At 50.3% G+C, this 15958-nt stretch overlaps 1 protein-coding gene across 1 annotated transcript in view; it reads right to left on the reverse strand.

Moving 5' to 3' along the window:
• The window catches only part of SRCIN1 (SRC kinase signaling inhibitor 1), a 118005-nt gene that overhangs the window by 69892 nt on the left and 32155 nt on the right, over positions 1–15958 (reverse strand). The window lies entirely within an intron of this gene.

The following is a 15958-nucleotide window of genomic DNA, read 5'->3' on the forward strand; positions in this document are numbered from 1 at the left end:
TACATATAGAGACGGTCCCTACCCAACAGTGGGCTCACACTGACCCCCCATCCCCACCACAAACGGCGCCGAGATACTCCGCCTTGCCACCCCTCCGGCTCTTAGCTGCCCCCAACTCCCCCTTTCCCCTCCCACAGTCTCACAGACGCTCAGAAGTCAGAAGGGGACCCCCAAATATCTACCCCCCAGCCCCTGACTCCCCCAGGAGCTCAGCGGGGACCAGCGAAGCAGGGGAGGGGACTCCTGGCAAGGCATTCTCTGTTTCCCAAGCTGAATCCTCCTGGGCCTGGGGCACAGGGGGACTGGGACGGGGATTGCAGAGGTGTCCCATCTAGGGACCCCCCAGGGTGTGGTTCTCCTTGCCCTGGACTCCGGCCCACGACCCTGGGGTCCAGCTGGGGAGGCGTATGTGGGGTGCAGGGGTGGGGGGTCGCGAAATCGGTCCTGCAGACCTCTCTGTCCCCCTTTCTCTCTCCTTGCTCAGTAAGAGTGACCACAATTTGGGTGGGAAAACTGGGGAGGGAGAGGTGCCCGGCCTTCCGCCCTTCTCGGTCGCAGCCCCACCAAACTCCGGGGTCCAAATTGGGGAAGGGGTGACAAAAGGGGGCGTGGAAAGAGGTGGGGGGCTTCCAGGGGTGGCCTTTACCCCTTATACTCGCACCCTGAGAGAGACGAGGAGAAGCTGGGGTCTGGGGTCACCCTGAGTCTCTTCTAGACCGTGAGCCCATTGTTGGTAGGGACCGTCTCTATACGTTGCCGACTTGGACTTCCCAAGCGCTTAGTCCAGTGCTCTGCACACAGTAAGCGCTCAATAAATATGGTTGAATGAATGAATGAGGCCTCACCTCCACCCTCGCCTGGCTGGTTCTGGTCGCCGAGACGCTCTGCTGAGCCAGCAACGATCGGGTGTGAAGGGAGGGGATGCGGGATCAATCAGTCAATCGTATTTATTGAGCGCTTACTGTGTGCAGGGCACTGTGCTAAGCGCGCTTGGGAAGTCCAAGTTGGCAACATCTAGAGACGGTCCCTACCCAACAGTGGGCTCCCAGTCGAGAAGGATGAGATGGGCCTTCTGGCTCTTCCCTCCCCTCGCTGCCCAATTTGGTGCTCTCCTGGGAAAGAGCACAGGCTTTGGAGTCGGAGGTCATGGGTTCAAATCCCGGCTCTGCCACTTGTCGGCTGTGTGACTTTGGGCAAGTCACTTCACTTCTCTGGGCCTCAGTTACCTCAGTTAGAGAAGCAGCGTGCCTCAGTGGAAAGAGCCCGGGCTTTGGAGTCAGAGGTCATGGGTTCAAATCCCGGCTCCGCCACTTGTCGGCTGTGTGACTTTGGGCAAGTCACTTCACTTCTCTGGGCCTCAGTTACCTCAGTTAGAGAAGCAGCGTGGCTCAGTGGAAAGAGCCCGGGCTTTGGAGTCAGAGGTCATGGGTTCAAATCCCGGCTCCGCCACTTGTCGGCTGTGTGACTTTGGGCAAGTCACTTCACTTCTCTGGGCCTCAGTTACCTCAGTTAGAGAAGCAGCGTGGCTCAGTGGAAAGAGCCCGGGCTTTGGAGTCAGAGGTCATGGGTTCAAATCCCGGCTCCGCCAATTGTCGGCTGTGTGACTTTGGGCAAGTCACTCACTTCTCTGGGCCTCAGTTACCTCAGTTAGAGAAGCAGCATGGCTCAGTGGAAAGAGCCCGGGCTTTGGAGTCAGAGGTCATGGGTTCAAATCCCGGCTCTGCCACTTGTCAGCTGTGTGACTTTGGGCACGTCACTTCACTTCTCTGGGCCTCAGTTACCTTATCTGTCAAATGGGGATTACGCCTGTGAGCCCCACGTGGGACAACCTGATCACCTTGTAAACTCCCCAGCCCTTAGAATAGTGCTTTGCACATAATAAGCGCTTAATAAATGCCATCATCATCATCATCACCTTGTATCTTCCCCTTAGAACAGTGCTTTGATGATGATGATGATAATGGCATTTATTAAGCACTTACTATGTGCAAAGCACTGTTCTATAGTGAGCATATGTTCTATATGTGCTTTGCACATAGTAAGCGCTTAACAAATGCTATCATTATTATTATTATTATTATTATTATTATTATTATTATTATTCTCTGGGCCTCAGTGACCTCATCTGTAAAATGGGGATTAAGACTGTGAGCCCCCTGTGGGACAACCTGATCACCTTGTATCTTCCCCACTGCTTAGAACAGTGCTTTGCACATAGTAAGCACTTAATAAATGCCACTATTATTATTATTCTTATTATTATTCTCTGGGCCTCAGGTACCTCATCTGTCAAATGGGGATTAAGACTGTGAGCCCCCCGTGGGACAAGCTGATCACCTTGTAACCTCCCCAGCGCTTAGAACAGTGCCTTGCACATAGTAAGCACTTAACAAATGCCACTATTATTTTTATTCTTATTATTATTCTCTGGGCCTCAGTTACCTCATCTGCAAAATGGGGATTAAGACTGTGAGCTCCCCATGGGACAACCTGATCACCTTGTAACCTCCCCAGCATTTAGAACAGTGCTTTGCACATAGTAAGTGCTTAATAAATGCCACTATTATTATTATTCTTATTATTTATTCTCTGGGCCTCAGTTACCTCATCTGCAAAACGGGGATTAAGACTGTGAGCCCCCCGTGGGACAGCCTGATCACCTTGTAACCTCCCCAGCACTTAGAACAGTGCTTTGCACATAGTGAGTGCTTAATAAATGCCACTATTATTATTATTCTTATTATTTATTCTCTGGGCCTCAGTTACCTCATCTGCAAAACGGGGATTAAGACTGTGAGCCCCCCGTGGGACAACCTGATCACCTTGTAACCTCCCCAACACTTAGAACAGTGCTTTGCACATAGTAAGCGCTTAATAAATGCCACTATTATTATTATCCTTCTTATTATTCTCTGGGCCTCAGTTCCCTCATCTGCAAAACGGGGATTAAGACCGTGAGCCCCCCGTGGGACAACCTGATCACCTTGTAACCTCCCCAGCTCTTAGAACAGTGCTTTGCACATAATAAGCGCTTAATAGATGCCATCATTATTATTATAATGTAGGGAAAGAACCGCTTCTCACAGGACATGGGAGGCCTAGAATACAGGGCAGCCCCCAGCAGTCCTTCCTCCTGACCTCCTTCGATCCCTCTTGCTGCAGCCTGCGTCGGTACTGGATCCTTCTAGACTGTGAGCCCACTGTTGGGTAGGGACTGTCCTTGTACTTCCCAAACGCATAGTACAGTGCTCCGCACACAGTAAGCGCTCAATAAATACGACTGAATGAATGGTTTCCTCTCAGCCTGATCTCTACTGCCTCATCACCTGATTTCCTGCTGGCCCGCTGCCTTATTCTGCCTGGGCCCGTTGCCTGATTTCCATCAGTCCCTCCCCTCCTCCAACGCTTGTGCCCTTCTCCTTTCCAGGGAATGAGGAAGTGAACCCAGACTTGGAGCAGATTTACAAGGCCCAGGGTGGCGAAGCGATTTCCCCAAGGTCACACAGCACTGAGATGAGGGAGGCCAAGCGGGGTTGAGACACTCAGGGACCCCCGCCGCTCTCCCCCTCGCCTCTGTGTCCCCTGGGCCCCGTCCACAGGACACAAGGACGATGCCCAGCCCGCACCCTCCGCTCCTCCACCGCTCATCTCCTCCCCGTACCTCGTTCTCGCCTGTCCCGCCATCGACCCCCGGCCCACGTCCTCCCCCGGGCCTGGAATGCCCCCAATCCCTCTGCCCATCCGCCAAGCTAGCCCTCTTCCTCCCTTCAAGGCCCTGCTGAGAGCTCACCTCCTCCAGGAGGCCTTCCCAGACTGAGCCCCTTCCTTCCTCTCCCCCTCGTCCCCCTCTCCATCCCCATCTTACCTCCTTCCCTTCCCCACAGCACCTTTATATATGTATCTATGTTTGTACATATTTATTACTCTATTTATTTATTTATTTTACTTGTACATATCTATTCTATTTATTTTATTTTGTTAGTACGTTTGGTTTTGTTCTCTGTCTCCCCCTCTTAGACTGTGAACCCAATGTTGGGTAGGGACTGTCTCTATATGTTGCCAATTTGTACTTCCCAAGCGCTTAGTACAGTGCTCTGCACACAGTAAGCGCTCAATAAATATGATTGACTGATTGATTGATGAGAGTGAGGGGAGGAAGGGGAGCGCTCGGAGCCGGGAAGGAGGCCGCAGCGCGGTGGTGTCTCGCAGAGAGGAAGAACACAACCCAATTTGCACAGATTTAAAACCCACCCAAGGCCACTTAGCTGGTAAATGAGGCGCAATCTAATCAGAGGGCCTTGTGTAGGGACGGGGCTCACCTGCTCCAGAGGCGGCGGCTTAAACACAGCGCTTAGTACAGTGCTCTGCACACAGTAAGCGCTCAATAAATACGATTGAATGAAACACAGGGTCCCCCCCACAACCCAGCTTCCTTCCCGCAAAGCGGAGGGGCCCTCGCCCCACTTTGTTTCGCTCTCCTGGCCGTCCCCCGCCTAACCTAGGCCCCTGGCTGCTCTCTGCAGCCGAAACAGCTTTTATCATCATCAGTCGTATTTATTGAGCGCTTGCTATGTGCAGAGCACTGTACTAAGCGCTTGGGAAGGACAAATTGGCAACATCTAGAGACGGTCCCTACCCAAAAGTGGGCTCACAGTCTAGAAGGGGGAGACAGAGAACAAAACCAAACATACTAACAGAATAAAATAAATAGAATAGATATGTACAAGTAAAATAAATAAATAAATAAACAAGCAAAATAAATAAATAAATGAATGAATGAATGAATGAATGAATAAATAAACAAACAAATAAATAAATATTAAATTATTTCGCAGCAGCCCCTGGGATGGTCACCTGATAGGGGACCGCAGAAGGGTCTGCCTCAGACTGAGAGTCTGTACCACAGAGGGGTGGGGGTGCAGATAATAACATCATCAATCACATTTATTGAGCGCTTACTATGTGCAGAGCACTGTACTAAGCGCTTAATAGATGCCATCATTATTATTATTATGTAGGGAAAGAACCGCTTCTCACAGGACATGGGCGGCCTAGAATACAGGGCAGCCCCCAGCAGTCCTTCCTCCTGACCTTCTTCGATCCCTCTTGCTGCAGGGATCATGATAAGGAATGCTAATCGTGGTAACTGTTAAGCGCTTACTATGTGCCAGGCACTGTACTAAGCGCTGGGGGGGCGGTACAAGCAAAGCGGGTTGGACGCAGTCCCTGTCCCACGTGGGGCTCACCCCCTTCATCCCTGTTTTACCGATGAGGTACCAGGCCTGGAGAAGTGACTTGCCCAGAGTCACACAGCAGACAAATGGCAGAGCCAGGATTAGAACCCATGACCTTCTGATTCCCAGACCCATGCTCTAACCACTACACCACGCTGCTTCTCAAGACACTGCCCCCACCCTCCGGGGTCAGAAAAAGGATGAGGAGAGTGATTGTACATATTTATTACTCTATTTATTTATTTATTTACTTGTCCATATCTATTCTATTTATTTTATTTTGTTAGTATGTTTGGTTTTGTTCTCCGTCTCCCCCTTTTAGACTGTGAGCCCACTGGTGGGTAGGGACTGCCTCTATACGTTGCCAACTTGTACTTCCCAAGCGCTTAGTACAGTGCTCTGCACACAGTAAGCGCTCCATAAATACGATTGATGATGATGATGATTGTCTCTCATCTCTCCCGACCGCTCCCCATCCCGGACTTTTTTTTTTTTAAATGGTATTTGTTAAGGGCTTACTATGTGCCAGGCGCTGTTCTAAGCGCTGGGGTGGAAACAAGGTAATCAGGTTGGACAGAGCTCATGTCCCCCACGGGGCCTACAGTCCCCAAGCTACAGATGAGGTAACTGAGGTGCAGAGAAGTTAAGGGACTTGCCCAAGGTCCCACAAGTGGCGGGGCCCAGGTCTTTGTGAGTCCCAGGCCCGGGTTCTACCTACTAGGCTCCGCTGCTCCGCCGCGGGACCTGGTCCTGTGGGGAGAGGGGCCTGGGCTGGGGCTTCCAGTTGACCCCAGAGGTCACCTTTATTTTTTTGGTGGCATTTGTCAAGCGCTTACTATGTGCAGAGCACTGTTCCAGGCACCTTCATTTACTTCCCCGCCGCCAGGCCCACCCCGGCTCCGAGACCCGGGCTCCGCTGCCATGGGAGAATCCTTCTTGTGGTCCAACCCCGATCCCTCACGATGCTTTTCCGACCATTTCCTACTGCCCTGGCCTCAGGGAAGGTGAGGCGCCGCAGATTTCTCAGGACCACTCTTTCTGCCTCTCCTCCCCGTCGTCGTCCCCCACCCTCTCAGGAGAGAGTCACGGAGCGAGCGAGTCCTAGAAACGGGGCACGGGGACCTGCCTCTGGGACCAGGCTTCCGGGAGGGGCCGCCCCGGGGACAGGCAGATTAGCAGAGTCCCACAAGCCCAACTCCTGGTTCCCTGCTTTGGGAACGGCCGGGTCCCTTGGGGGGAGAGGGGCAGCCAAGGGGAAGGGAGGCGGGGGGGGGGGGGGCCGGGATCAGGACACCCTGAGGTTGAGAAGCAGAAAGGGCAGGCAGGGGGATGACCGGGATGACCTCCATCCAAGCAGTATGCAAACAACGGCAGGGGGTGACCCGCAGGACTAGCCACTGCTGGAAACCCTAGCCCGCCTTCCCCCGCCACCACAATAATGGAAAGATGGAGCTAGACTTTAGAGAGAGACTCTGACTGCTGCGAGATGTCCCCCCCCCAGCCCCTGGGGTGAAGACAGACCCCCAGAATACTCTCAAACTCCACCCAAACCAAACCCTCCTCTCTGAGGTCTTCCACCTAGCCAGAATCCCCTCACCCCAGCTGTATAACCAAGTCCAAAGCCTTCCCACCCATCAATCAATCAACGGTACTGAATGAGGGCTAACACTGTAGCGCACCGTCCAGAGCACTTGCCTTCAGCCGTAAAAACTCCCTTCGCTTCTTCCTTTCCGAATCAGCCTCGCCCCCTCCTTCTGCCAGCACATCTCTCAGTTTAGAAAACCCAACAAACACACCCTGAATCCCCCGGCCCCCGCGTGCCCCCTCCGAAGACACACACAAACACACATACGCGCACATCGGGCACAGCCCCATGAAAAGGGACCACAGAGAGGGGAGTTGGTAACTTAACACGCCCGCTGCCAGGTTTCCATTGGCGCCCGCTGCCTGGTTTCCATGGGGCCCTGGCCCCGGGGCTGCCGCTGTTTTCTCGGTGACGGGAAAAATGAAGGCCCCGCTCATTAGCGCCCTGCTAAGCGCCTGGCTCTTCTCTCCCAGCTTTGTCACTGCTTTCTTCCCAAGACCAGGGCCCAGGCAGCTTAATATAACTCCGACACATCCTGGCAGGCCCAAGCCGGACTTTCAAAACGCACTCCCTCGCACTCGTGCCCTCTCCCCGTTCCTTCCTCACTATCCCTCTCCCTCTCTCCACCTCCATCTCGCCCCTGCCTCTCCCCACATTCTCCCCTGGTCTCCCTCCGTCTCTCTTTCCTCTGTCTCACTTTCTTCATCCCGTGGCTATCTCTGCCTCCATCACTCATTCTCTCTGCTGCCTCACCACCATTCCGGCGAATCAATCAATCAGTGGTATTTACGTTTAGAACATGGGATTCATTCCATCGTACGCACTGGGTGCTTACTATGTGCCGAGCATTGTACTAAGCGCTTGGGAGAGTATAATATGACAATAAACAGACATGTTTCCTGCTCACAAGGGCCTTGGGAGAGGACAGTAGAATTAGATGACACGATCCCTGCCCTTGAGAAGCTTTGTTCTCTCCTCTTTTCCCTCTTCTTTCTGTCAGAGTCTCTCTCCATCTCTCTCCCTCTCTCCCTATCTCTCTCTGTCTCTGTGTCTCTGTCCCTAGCATCCTGTTAAACTCCATCTTATCAATCAATCGTATTTATTGAGCGCTTACTGTGTGCAGAGCACTGTACTAAGCGCTTCCAGAGCCTCCAGAATGGGTTTTTGTCCTTCTAGACTGTAAGCTCATCGTGGGCAGTGTCTGCTTATTGTTGAACTGTACTCTCCCAAGCAATCAATCAATCAATCATATTTATTGAGCACTTACTGTGTGCAGAGCACTGTACTAAGTGCTTGGGAAGTACAAGTTGGCAACATCTAGAGATGGTCCCTACCCAACAGTGGGTGCACAGTCTAGAAGGGGGAGACAGAGAACAAAACCAAACATATTAGCAAAATAAAATAAATAGAATAGATATGTACAAGTAAAATAAATAAATAAATAGAGTAATAAATATGTACAAACATATATGTGTATATACAGGTGCTGTGGGGAAGGGAAGGAGGTAAGACGGGGGGATGGAGGGGGGATAAGGGGGAGCACATAGTACAGTGCTCTGCACACAGTAAGCGCTCAATAAATAATGATGATGGTATTGGTTAAGTGCTTACTATGTGCCAAGCACTGTTCGAAGCACTGGGGGGATACAAGGTTGATCAGGTGTCCCACGTGGGGCTCACAATCTCAATCCCCATTTTACAGATGAGGGAACTGAGGCACAGAGAAGTGACTCAGTAAGTACGACTGACTGAATGAATAAAGCAGCATGAAGTAGTGGATAGAAGAAGGACATGGGGTCAGAAAGTCATGGGTTCTAATCCCGGCTCCGCCACCTGCCTGCCATGTGGCCTTGGGCAAGTCACTTAGCTTCCCTGTGCCTCAGTTACCTCATCTGTAAAACGGGGGTTAAGACTGCGAGCCCCATGTGGGACGTGGACTGCGTCCAACCTGATTTGCCTGTATCCGCCCCAGTGCTACCTGGCACCTAGTAAGTGCTTAACAAATTAGAACAGTGCATTGCACGTAGTAAGCGCTTAATAAATGCCATTATTATTATTATTATTATTATTAAATACCATAATTATTATCGTTATTAATAAATATGATTGACTGGAGAAGTTTAGAGACAGCGGCAGGCAAATTTGGAGAGGGGGGAAAAAAGAAGGGAGGAAGAAGGTGCCAAAGAAGGTGCCAACTTGTACTTCCCAAGCGCTTAGTACACTGCTCTGCACACAGTAAGCGCTCAATAAATCTGATTGATTGAAGGAATGAATGGAAGCAGGGAAGCGAGCTGCTGCCCGGATGGCAGCAGCGTCTCCCAAGGCGGGCCCTGCCCAAGAGACGTGGCCCAGGGCCCGTTGGCACCGACTCCGCGACAGAGCCGTCCTGTGCCAGCTGGGAGGTGGCCACCAGCCGAGGAGCAGCCAGGACCCCCGCCCGGCCCACATGGTGTCCCCCCCCATGGCCTCGGGGTGCCTCAAAGGGCTGGAACCGGGAGGAACTAGGAGGAGGCAAGTTGAGGCCGCAGCAAGACGGATGGGAGTTAGACACCAGGGAGAACCGTGGGCAGTTGGGGCCGGGGAGGGGGAAGCAGGGATCACAGCTTGGGGCCCAACCTGGGGGCCCTGGGACCCCAACCAACCTTGGGGGGTGGGCCAGAGAACATCACATAATAATAATAATAATAATAATGGCATTTGTTAAGCACGTACTATCAATCAATCAATCAATCAATCAATCGTATTTATTGAGCGCTTACTATGTGCAGAGCACTGTACTAAGCGCTTGGGAAGTACCAATTGGCAACACATAGAGACAGTCCCTACCCAACAGTGGGCTCACAGTCTAAAAGGGGGAGACAGAGAACAGAACCAAACGTACCAACAAAATAAAATAAATAGGAGAGAAATGTACAAGATAAATAAATAAATAAATAAATAGAGTAATAAATATGTGCAAATGTGTGCATATGTGTGCATATGTGTACTACGTGCAAAGCACTGTTCTAAGCGCTGGGGGGATACAAGGTGATAATAAGAATAATAATAATGGCATTTGTTAAGCGCTTACTATGTGCAAAGCACTGTTCTAAGGTGATCAGGTTGTCCCACGCAGGGCTCACAGTCATCATCCCCATTTTACAGATGAGGGAACTGAGGCTCTGAGAAGCGAAGTGACTTGCCCGAGGTCACACGGCAGACATGGGGCGGAGCCGGGATTCGAACCCACGACCTCTCACTCCAAAGCCCGGGCTCTCTCCACTGAGCCACGTGGCTTCTCTGGAGAAGGGCAGAAGGCTCTCCAATACACACAAACACATACACATATACACACACACATCATCATCATCAATCGTATTTATTGAGCGCTTACTATGTGCAGAGCACTGTACTAAGCGCTTGGGAAGTACAAATTGGCAACATAGAGAGACAGTCCCTACCCAACAGTGGGCTCACACACACAGACGCACAATAAGGCACTAAGCAGCGTGGCTTGGTGAAGCAACGTGGCTCAGTGGGTAGAGCACGGGAGTCAGAAGCACCTGGGTTCTAATTCCGCTCCGTCCCTGGTCTGCTGTGTGACTCTGGGAGAGTCACTTCCCTTCTCTGAGACTCAGTTACCTCGGCTGTAAAATAGGGAGGAAGACTGTGAGCCCATGGGGGACAGGGACTGGGACCAACCTGATTAACTTGGATCTACCCCAGTGCTTTGAACGGTGTTTGGCACATAGTAAGCTCTTAACAAGTTCCTTAATTATTATTACTACGTGCCACTTTTCATTACGAGTGCAAGTGTGAAGCAGTGGAAAGAGCCCGGGCTTTGGAGTCCGAGGTCATGGGTTCAAATCCTGCCTCCGCCAATTGCCAGCTGTGTGACTTTGGGCAAGCCGCTTCACTTCCCTGTGCCTCAGTTCCCTCATCTGGAAAATGGGGATGAAGACTGTGAGCCCCCCCGTGGGACAACCTGATCCCCAGCGCTTAGAACAGTGCTTTGCATATAGTAAGCGCTTAATAAATGCTATCATTAAACGTGAAAAGGGGCACATGATTTGAATGGGGGGGTGGACCAGGAGGGGCAGGGATTTTATGGGGCGTGGACAGGATTTTAAGGGATGGGGTGGACTGGAGGGGATGGGATTTTAGATGGGGGAGGGGGGTCGAGAGGGGCCAGGATTTTAAGAGAAGCAGCGTGGTTCAGTGGAAAGAGCACGGGCTTTGGAGTCAGAGGTCATGGGTTCGAATCCCGGCTCCACCACAAGTCTGCTGTGTGACCTTGGGCAAGTCACTTCACTTCTCTGAGCCTCAGTTACCTCATCTGTAAAAATGGGGATTAAGACTGTGAGCCCCACGTGGGACAACTTGATCCCATTGTATCCCCCCAGCGCTTAGAACAGTGCTTTGCACACAGTAAGCGCTTAACAAATGCCATCATTATTATTATTATTATTAAGGGGGTGGGGGGAACTAGGGCTGAACAAGATTTCAAATCGGGGTGGACCAGGATGGAGGTTTTAGGAGAGGGTGGAACCGAGGGGGGACAGGATTTTAAAGGGGGGTGGATTGTGAGGGGGCTGGGATTTTAATGGGATGGGGTGGACTGGAGAGGCAGGACTTTTAGGGGGGGTGGACAGGGAGGTGATAAGCTTCCAAAAAGCGAGCAGAAAGCTGCTCTTTTGGGTCATTTCAGGTCCAGCCGGAAATTCAGGTCACGTCAGAGGCCTAGAATGAGTAAGGCTGACGTCTGGCTCACGCTGCTGTGGGGGCCGTTGCCCGCCCCGCTCCCAACACCCCCCCACACCGAACTTGGCACATAGTAAGAGTTTAACAAATACCATAATTATTATTACTAATCAATCAATCAATCGTATTTATTGAGCGCTTACTGTGTGCGGAGCACTGGACTAAGCCCTTGGGAAGTCCAAGTTGGCAACATCTAGAGACGGTCCCTACCCAACAGTGGGCTCACAGTCTAGAAGGGGGAGACGGAGAACGAAACCAAACATATTAACAAAATAAAATAAATAGAATAGATATGGACAAGTAAAATAGAGTAATCAATCAATCAATCGCATTTATTGAGCGCTTACTGTGTGCAGAGCACTGGACTAAGCGCTTGGGAAGTCCAAGTTGGCAACATCTAGAGACGGTCCCTACCCGACAGTGGGCTCACAGTCTAGAAGGGGGAGACGGAGAACAAAACCAAACATATTAACAAAATAAAATAAATAGGATAGATATGTACAAGTAAAATAAGTAAATAAATAGAGTAATAAATCCGTACAAACATATATCCATATATACAGGTGCTGTGGGGAAGGGAAGGAGGTAAGGCGGGGGGGATGGAGAGGGAGAGGAAGGAGGGGGCTCAGTGTGGGAAGGCCTCCTGGAGGAGGTGAGCTCTCAGTAGGGCCTTGAAGGGAGGCCACTTCAAAACCCCTGTGGAGTGGGCACCTAGGCCCAGCATACCCAAGGACACACACACACACACACATACATTTACACCCCACAGATACAAACACCCCTACAAACACATTTCCCCCCCCGACACGCACAGACACGCAGACGCCCCCAACACCCACAGGAACACACATTATGGATTTACTAGCACGCCGCAGATACACTTTGACAAGTGAGAAGCAGCGTGGTTCAGTGCAAAGAGCCCGGGCTTTGGAGTCAGAGGTCCGGGGTTCGAATCCCCGCTCCGCCAATTGTCAGCTGTGTGACTTTGGGCACTTCACTTCTCTGGGCCTCAGTTCCCTCATCTGGAGAATGGGGATGAAGACTGGGAGCCCCCCGTGGGACAACCGGATCACCTTGTAACCTCCCCAACTTTGCACACAGTAAGCGCTTAATAAATGCCACTATTATTATTATATGGGCATAAATGCTATTGAGGTTGTAAATATTCCCCCCCCCCCCATCCCCCTGGCCTTACCTCCTTCCCTTCCCCACAGCACCTGTATATATGTATATATGTTTCTATATATTTATTACTCTATTTATTTATTTATTTTACTTGTACATATCTATTCAATTTATTTTATTTTGTTAATATGTTTGGTTTTGTTCTCTGTCTCCCCCTTCTAGACTGTGAGCCCACTGTTGGGTAGGGACCGTCTCTAGATGTTGGCAACTTGGCCTTCCCAAGCGCGTAGTCCAGTGCTCTGCACACAGTAAGCGCTCAATAAATACGACTGATTGATCGACTGACTGAAAGCACTAAAGTGGTAGAAGGACGAAGATTGATTGATTGATTGATTGAAAGCACTAAAGTGGTAGAAGGAGGAAGCGCTTATATGGGCTTAAATGCTATTAAGGTTGTAAGTATTTCCGTGTATAGCTGGTGTGAAAGCACTAAAGCAGTAGAAGGAGGAAGCGCTTAGAACAGTGTAAGCGCTTAATAAATGCCATTGTTATTATTATATTATTACAAACACACTCCCAAATGCCATCGTTATTATTATTATTATTATTATTGCAGAAATGCTACTGAGGTTGTATTTCCGTGTATAGCTGGCGTGAAAGCACTAAAGTGGTAGAAGAGGAAGCGCTTAGAACAGTGTAAGCGCTTAATAAATGCCATCGCTATTATTATCTTATTACAAACACACTCCCAAATGCCATCGTTATTATTATTATTATTATTGCAGAAATGCTACTGAGGTTGTAAGTATTTCCGTGTATAGCTGGCGTGAAAGCACTAAAGCGGTAGAAGGAGGAAGCGCTTAGAACAGCGTAAGCGCTTAATAAATGCCATCGTTATTATTATCTTATTACAAACACACTCCCAAATGCCATCGTTATTATTATTATTATATTATTATTATTATTATTATTGCAGAAATGCTACTGAGGTTGTAAGTATTTCCGCGTATAGCTGGCGTGAAAGCACTAAAGCGGTAGAAGGAGGAAGCGCTTCGAACAGCGTAAGCGCTTAATAAATGCCATCGCTATTATTATCTTATTACAAACACACTCCCAAATGCCATTGTTATTATTATTATCATTATTATTATTATTGCAAACACACTTCCAGGCACACACATGCACACTTACTGACCTTCACAGACACAGTGACCTTCAAACCCACCTGCTGCCGAGGCCCCAAAGCCAGACAGACACACAGGCCCGTGGGCACGCACGCCTATTTGCCGTCCACCAGCTCAGGCGTGTGGCGGATCTCTGCCACCTGACAGGCACCGTGACTCACAGATTCCCAGACGCTGGCAGGGCTGGCATGGGAGCCCCCCGCGGTGCCCTGTCTGTCTGAAGCGATGAGCGAGGAAGCGGGGGTGGGAATGGGGAGAGGATGGAGGAAGGAAGAAGGGAGGGAAGGCCGAAGAAAGGTAGAGGATGGGGAAGATGGGGAAGATGCCCCCTCTCTGGGGCACCACCCCTTGGGACTGGCAGGAAGGCGGCCCTCAGATGCACAATCATCAATTGATCAATCAGGAAGATTTACTGAGCGCTTACTGTGTGCACAACCCTGTACTAAGCGCTTGGCAGAGCGCGGTGCCACAGCGTTGGCCGACGCGTCCTCTGCTCACGACGAAATTTGCGGTCTGGAGGGAGAGATGGGCAGGAGAGGGAATCTCTGTAGGGAGAGAAGTTCTTTGTCCGTGGAGAGGTGTTAGAGAAGCAGCGTGGCACATAGTAAGCGCTTACTTAACAAATGCCATTATTGTTATTATTATGGGGATTAAGACTGTGAGCCCCCCGTGGGACAACCCGATCACCTTGTAACCTCCCCAGCGTTTAGAACAGTGCTTGGCACATAGTAGGCGCTTAATAAATGCCATTAAAAAAGTGCAAGGGTGATGCAGAAGGGAGAGGGAGATGAGGGATTTGAGGGCTTAGTCAGGGAAGGCCTCTTAAAGGAGATTTGTTTTTTCCCCGAGCTTCCCAGCTCCTGCTCTTCACTTCTCCCTGGCAGACTTTCTTATTGATCTTCCCTCGTGACATTCCCATCTGATCCATGGTTCTCCCCCTTTCCCCCGCCCGAAACTCTTCCGCCCGATCAAATCCAACAAGCAACGGTATTTAGTGAGCACTTACTCACTTTGGTGAGCAGAGCGCTGTACTAAACTCTCGGAATTGCACAAGAGAATAAGTAGCTTCGATCCCTGGAGCTTGCCATCTAGTCAGGGAGGCAGATATTAAAATAAATGTCAGGGAGGGCAAGAAACCGAGTCCAAAATCACGTATATAACCACCGTGTGGGGTGGCGGGGGTGGGGTAAGAATGCCTCGGTGTTTAAGGGGTAAGGATCTGTCGTCCTCTAGACTGTAAGCTCGTTGTGGGCAGGGAAAGTGTCTCTTTATTGTTGTATTGTACACTCCCAAGCGCTTAGTATACAGTGCTCTGCACCCAGGACATGCTTACCCCGCCTTACCTCCTTCCCTTCCCCACAGCACCTGTATATATGTATATATGTTTGTACGTATTTATTACTCTATTTATTTTATTTATACATATTTATTCTATTTATTTTATTCTGTTAATATGTTTTGTTTTGTTGTCTGTCTCCCCCTTCTAGACTGTGAGCCCGCTGTTGGGTAGGGACCGTCTCTAGATGTTGCCAACTTGGACTTCCCGAGCGCTTAGTACAGTGCTCTGCACACAGTAAGCACTCAATAAATACGAATGAATGAATGAATGAATGAATGAATGAATGAATAAAGACGATTGAACAAAGTGACACGGCAGGGAGAGAAAACAGGTTTTCTGTACTGTGAGCCCGCTTTTGGGTAGGGACCGTTTCTAGATGTTGCCAACTTGTACTTCCCAAGCGCTTAGTACAGTGCTCTGCACACAGTAAGCGCTCAATAAATACGATTGAATGAATGAATGATGGCATTTGTTAAGCGCTTACTATGTGCAAAGCACCGTTCTAAGCGCTGGGGAGGATAGAAGGTGATCAGGTTGTCTCACGTGGGGCTCACACCCTTCATCCCCATTTTCCAGCTGAGGGAACTGAGGCACAGAGAAGTGAAGTGACTTGCCCAAAGTCACCCAGCTGACAATTGGCGGAGTCGGGATTTGAACCCATGACCCCTGACTCCCAAGCCCGGGCTCTTTCCACTGAGCCACGCTGCTTCCCTGTAGCTGAAAACAAGATGAAACTCCTCCTTTGGTGGGG

The sequence above is a fragment of the Tachyglossus aculeatus genome, chromosome 11, assembly GCF_015852505.1.
Source record: "Tachyglossus aculeatus isolate mTacAcu1 chromosome 11, mTacAcu1.pri, whole genome shotgun sequence".
Taxonomy (NCBI): Eukaryota; Metazoa; Chordata; class Mammalia; order Monotremata; family Tachyglossidae; genus Tachyglossus; species Tachyglossus aculeatus.